We start from the raw sequence: 6,445 nt of genomic DNA, 5'->3' as shown, positions 1-6,445 counted from the left end.
TACTCAGAGTTTCCTGTACTTGCTACACTACGAGTTATATGTGAATGCAGTAGATACTAGCAACATTGTACGGTTGCTTTTTGTAGATATCGTAATTGTACTGACATGCCCTCGTTCCACTTTGGGGTGCTGGCTGAAAGTGTGATCGCCCATGCATAAGAGCTAATTTTGAATTGTGGATTATGACTGGTCCAGAGACAGAAAAAGTAGTGAGGGGAGTGCATGGCACTTATCTGCAATGCAGCACAAATATTTCCAGAAACGTGTTGGATACTGTCTTCCGTTATTACTGTGAGTGGGGGACCCTTCGCTTGATATAGCGGCTTTTGCTCCAGCAACCACGTCGGAGACAATTAGGAATGCATTTTGCATATTTCTTGGTCATTGCTGGATTTGGAGCAGTGTGTTGATGGAGTCGTTAAACATAGGTTTTGAAGTCAATACGTTAGATGCAGCATGCAAGGAAGATGATTGAAGGCATAAGCTGCTATCCTCAGTGTAAAATTTGCAGCTTTGCCGGTAACTAATCGAATGAAAACTAAAGTTAAAATAGGTATGGGTGTTGAAAAAAGAAGAAGAATGCAAAGGATGTAATGAACAGAATAATTAAAACAGTTTGAACTTGTCTAAAGTTATGAAACTAGGCAGTAATTTCATACAAGTAGGGAAAATCACTTCTAAAATAGCTTCAGAAGTTGCTCCAAAAGAAAACTCTACTGACAGAGAGCATATAACACCAATCGCCAAGACAGGTGGAATATTACCTCTCATTCCATAATTTACTGGGTTTTCAGCGCTTAGAGGATAAGCAGGAAGAGCAATGGGGTTTGTTAAGTCTGTAAACGATGCACAAACAGCTTGGTGACAGTTACCGCACGTGCAAATGACTTTATCGTACAATGGAAGCAATAACACTTTGTGGAGGGAAGGCTTTGTGTTTAGGACCATGTAGGAAAAACTGATTTGGTTTATATTTAATGAATAAAAATCTTTGTTTTCTTAAGCAGTCTTTCAACAAGAGTAAAGCAGAGCTGCCAACTCTCTCCCTCTTGGGCTAGTCGGGACCAACCGACCGACCGCCGTGTCGTCCTCTGCAAAAGGCGTCACTGGGTGCAGCATGGAGAGGCGTGGTGTCAACACACCGCTCTTCCTGCCATTGACGGTTATCTTGACCTTGGAGCCGCTACTTCTCATTCAAGTAACCTCTTTAATGACGTCAAGAGAATGAGTGCACCCCGGATCAGTCCTCTCATCCAGGAAAAATCCATGACAGTACATGAAATCTAACTCACGTCCTCCACACAGCAGCTAGAGACGCTGATCCTTGAACTGTGGAGGTGGACCCTTCCAACATGAGCATTTACCAGTATTCACTTTGAATATTATGCTAAAAAACTGCAAATATCACATTTTCGTAGCTTGTTAATGTGAGATACTTTACGCAAAACGTTTAAATGTTATGAGAGTGTGATTGTTAACCTCCAAACGGAAAGCGAACCTGGCTCACATTGGCAATCATAAAAGGAAAACGGTAATATTTTATTTTAACTATATATGACCATGCAGCTTTGCTAGAATTGAAATGATAATTAAATGAACACCCTAGCTGCAAGCAGGCGTTGATACACTTCGTTGGGGACATGTTGAAAATGTTTGCCCCGACCGGGACTCGAACCCGGGATCTCCTGCTTACATGGCAGACGCTCTATCCATCTGAGCCACCGCGGGCACAGAGGATAGTGTGTCTGCAGGGACTTATCCCTTGCACGCTCCCCGTGAGATCCACATTCCCAACATGTCCACAACACTACATTCGTAGTGCGCCTATTTATGTTATTTTGATAGCTTCGGCAACTTAACATCTACTCGAGATATAGTAATGCATTTCGAAAACTATACAATAAAGTACATCTGTAATACGTATCAATCATCTAAAAGTCTGAGTTGTGATCACCTTTATTTATAGTTTCTCAACTCTAGACAAATTTGCAAGTTTTTTAAGTATATGCGGACAGTTTCACAGTGGATGTAACAGATAATGATCTAACGTTAAGCCTATCGGATAAGAACTGCTGTCATTAACACCACGTTAAATTTGTTTCATCACGGTTACAAAATGCCTTACTCAACTTTATATACCTACAGTTAAATAGTGAATTCAACTTACCACATTTACACAGAATATCGTCAAAGGTGGGAGTGGATATGTCTGATGGAATGGGGCTGATCACGTTCAAGTCTAGAACATTAATTTGATGTAATACACTGATTGACTTATGCTGAACTATCTGAAGTTCCATAACAGCTAGGTGGCGTACTTCTGTTGCAGTGGAAGACAAGTTAAACTTCTGAGCCTCTTCGCATGTTTAGAGAGCTATTCAGTTTTAAGTTTATTTCTCTGCATCATCTTCGCGCTTATTCTTGGTATTGTATGACTCTGTCTACCTCAACAAGTTGGAAATAATGTCGTGGAGTTCATAAGTTACATGTTTTAAAGTAGCTCTATCCAGAATATCCAGATCACCAAACTATTTATAAAAGTAGAAGTAAGTGTTTCTCGATGTAATATTCAGTATTTAACTGTAGATAAATTAGTTGAAATTAGATTGATGATCTGGATATACTGGAAAGAGTTACTTTAAAATATGGAACTTATGAACTCCGTCACAATATTTCCAACTTGTTGAAGGAGGTCGAGTCATAAAACATAAAGAATAAGCCCAAAGATGATGCAGGGAAAAAGAACTAACGTAGAACTGAATCTCAGGAACAACAAAACACTCAAGCGATGCGAAATGAAGAGTAGGTCTACAGTAAACTCCCGTTTATCCGAAATTATCGGGACGGCGGCCGGTTCGGATAACGAAAATTTCGGATAAACCGAAGTCCCCCTGTTTCCACACGTGAAACACCCCGAATTGCGTCAGTACCGCAAACTATGATCGTAAAACGTGCATAGGGTACGTAGAATGTTATTGAAAAGATTGTGAGTAAGGCTGCAATTTTTTGACTAAAAGTTTTGTTAACGTGTTAAAAAGGCGCCAAAGTATGATTGAAAACTGAAAGTTTTTAAATGCTGAATAACAAAGGTCGTTTATTTTGCGGTCTTACAGGAAAAAAATCCACTTTATTTGGCAGCAGGAAAGAAACAGGAGTTTTAATTTTATCACCTACTTTTTTGAATAAAAAATAAACTACTGTACAAAATTATGAAAGATATCTAAAGACTTCTCAAAGGAACGAAAAGTTTATCTAGAGGAACTTTAAAACAGAAAAGCAAAAAACTTTTAACTTATGGACGTTGAACTTCTAGGACGCTTCATTAGAATTTATTTTTTGGTAAAAAAGCCTGTAATGTTTTTTGGTTTGTGAAACCTTTGTTGCTGCAATATATCTCCAACGTTGGAAACGGACGATTTCGGGATAAGTCACCTCATCCTGTTGGTTGATGTGCTCCAGGGCGGTTTGGATAGCTTCGTAACCGACTGCGTGAGGAATCTTTTCCTCTGTTTCATCATCATAGACATATTTTTCTGACGCTTTCTGATCGGTCACAATTTGGACGATTTATTCCTCAGTTAAATCAAAAAAGTCGTTTTCCATCCACTCTTCAACGTCCTCGAAGTTCGCGTCTTCAGATCCCGGTAGCTTCTCCAGTAAATTCACCAAAATTACGTCATTTTCATATATTTCTGGCACGTTAGCTTGAATTTCGGTGTTGCCTCCTTCTTCCCACCACTGATGAGTTGCCTTATGATGTAAGATGTTTTTCCAAGTCCTAATGAGAGAAATTGGAGGAATTAGATTCCAAGCTTCAGCAATCCAATGAATGACACTTGAAACATCGATTTTTTAAGAGCTTTGACAAAATCTACTTCGGCATCAATCGCACCGATTAAGTATTCCAGCAGCTTGCTTCTGTAATGATTTTTCATCCACTCAAGTACACCTTGGTCCATCGGTTAACATAGAGACGTGACGTTTGGTGGGAGAAACACAACTTTGATATCTCCTTCTGGTAGATAATCTGGGTGAGAAGGACCGTTGTCCACAAGAAGTAGCGCTTTTCGAGGAAGTCCATTTTCCTCCATGTATTTTTCTACAGCTAGAACAAACTCTACCTGGAACCACTCTTTGAAGATGGAACCGTTCATCCATGCCTTAGGCTGATTTGTGTACCACAGTGGCAAAGGTTTATCAGCTGGTTGCCGTCTAAATGCTATTGGTTTTTTGGTTTTCACAATTAAAGTAAGGCGCAGTTAATGATTGCCAGTGGCATTAATGCATGCGAGGACAGTAGCTCTTTATGTACTTTTTTATATCCGGATGCCGTTTTTTCTTGTTTAGAGGCAAGGGTTTTTGTTGGCAACATTTCGTAATTCAACCCGGTTTCACCACAGTTGTAAAGTTGATCGCCAGTATAACCTCTTCGGTCGATGATTGTGTGCAGTTTATTCTTAAAATCAGCGATAGTGGCTTCGTTCCCAGATAAAGATTCGCCGCTGACGGCAATTTCACGAATGCCATGCCGCTTCCTGAACCGATCCAGCCAGCCATCGCTTCCGAGGGATTCTTGCTCCTTCCCTTCAATCAGCAAATAAAAAGTCATAGCTTTTTGACGAAGTAGAGGACCTGAAAATGTCACACCTTTGGCTCTTATTTGTTCATGCCACAAAAATAAGGCTTCTTCTGACGATGTGCACCTTTTTCATTGTTTTTAAAGATTTCACTGCGCTTCCTGGCTCTTGGATGGAACAAAATTTTTCAATTTCTGATCGATTTGTCTTCCAATCAGTAATCGTACTCCTACCGACGTTCATATCCGCAGCAACTTTCGCGGGTGGCTCACCTGCAAAGCCCTAAGCTTTGCTCCCAACGAGATCACACTGAATTTTCGTTTCGCGCTTGTAGTCACGTTAAGCGTTTTTTTACCAACACTCGTCTGATTCTTTTTTGGTTTCTGACTACTTTTATCTCTGGACATTTTAAAGCATGTAGCGTGAGCACGAAACGTTAAATCGAAAATACACAGTCGCACGACTTGACGGCACTCGAGACGCACTAGACAAAGCTTTTGACTTTGAATCCAGGCTGTGACAGCCATCGAATGAAAACATTCGATACATCTGTCTCCTCTCCCCTGTCCTACCAAAGCCCACGCGGCCACACAACAGTGCGTTGTGCGTTCACTATTAAATTGTTATAAGCTCTGCTTCGTCTGACGTACCGACAACAGGCAGAAAGTGTTTGGCGCCGCGTTGGTTTCGACAGGGCTACGTCACGCTGCATAGAACAATACTGTACGTACTGTACTTCCAAAGAGTTCCATTAGATGGCAATGGCATGAAACCACGCAATACGAACAAGAAACACGCTAAATCTTCAACCAACACATGCACGAACTGACGACACACGGACTTTTGACATGCGCCAGTGCATTGATTAGCAGGAGACCGCCGAAACACAACAGCGAATGCATGACTCCAGGAGTAGACAAGGTGAAACTTGTCAAGTGTCAGTCTAGCTAGCCAGAAGCGCGGCTGCGCGATGCGTCAGACAACGCCAATGTGAGCCGCGAAATTCGGAAAAATTTGTTCGGATAAAGCGTATCTCGGATAAACGCGATTTGGATAAACGGGAGTTTACTGTATTTTGATTTTTAAGGGATAGTAATGTAATGTTCGTTTTAGGTTATGAGAAAAATATAATTGATAATGGCACCTCAAGGGCAGCGGAACTCTCGGTAAATATTCAGAAGGCTAACGTCCTAAGCGTTGACTCTTACATTTTTGAAAGTTCATTCCACGATGCTACTCCCACATACTCTTTACATTATTTTTGTCCAGCAGAAGCATCTGCATATAGGATTGTGGAATCATCAAATTCGCCTACTTACATGCCAGTCATGGTAAGATAGTTTCGGAATTAATTATATCAATCAGATATCAAGACGAAGATATTGTGGATTTTGATGTTGGAGAGGTAACTGCTCAATACACTTAAGATAACGTAATGGGCATCGTATTCACCTTATGTCTGAAGAGAAGAAAACTGAAGCAAAGAAGATGAATATGATGAAGAAGAAGACGATAAAGAAGGATAAGAATGCGAAAAATGTCCTCACAATTGGAAAATACTGTCATAAAAAGAGTGAACAGCTCTATTAAACTAACATCATCAACTAATTGCCAGCTCTCATTCGACGTTGTGGTGACTGATGGTCAAAGAGAAGAAGAAAATGATGATGACGAATCACATAGTGAATATGAGGGACAAAATACTCGTTAACTGTTGTATTACTCTCCTCGAATGTCATAAGTAAAAGCCATTTAAGCCGGCCGGTGTGGCCGTGCGGTTATGAGCGCTTCAGTCTGGAACCGTGTGACCGCTACGGTCGCAGGTTCGAATCCTGCGTCGGGCATGGATGTGTGTGATGTCCTTAGGT

General features: G+C 40.8%; 1 non-coding gene across 1 annotated transcript; it reads right to left on the bottom strand.

Moving 5' to 3' along the window:
- Positions 1 to 1,654: 1,654 nt before the first annotated feature.
- Positions 1,655 to 1,729, bottom strand: Trnat-ugu (transfer RNA threonine (anticodon UGU)). Its single transcript has one exon. It is a non-coding gene; the product is annotated as a tRNA-Thr (tRNA).
- Between the last annotated feature and the right edge of the window lie 4,716 nt (positions 1,730 to 6,445).

This window comes from Schistocerca nitens, chromosome 3, assembly GCF_023898315.1.
Source record: "Schistocerca nitens isolate TAMUIC-IGC-003100 chromosome 3, iqSchNite1.1, whole genome shotgun sequence".
Lineage (NCBI taxonomy): Eukaryota > Metazoa > Arthropoda > Insecta > Orthoptera > Acrididae > Schistocerca > Schistocerca nitens.
This window is presented reverse-complemented; position numbering and strand designations above follow the sequence as displayed.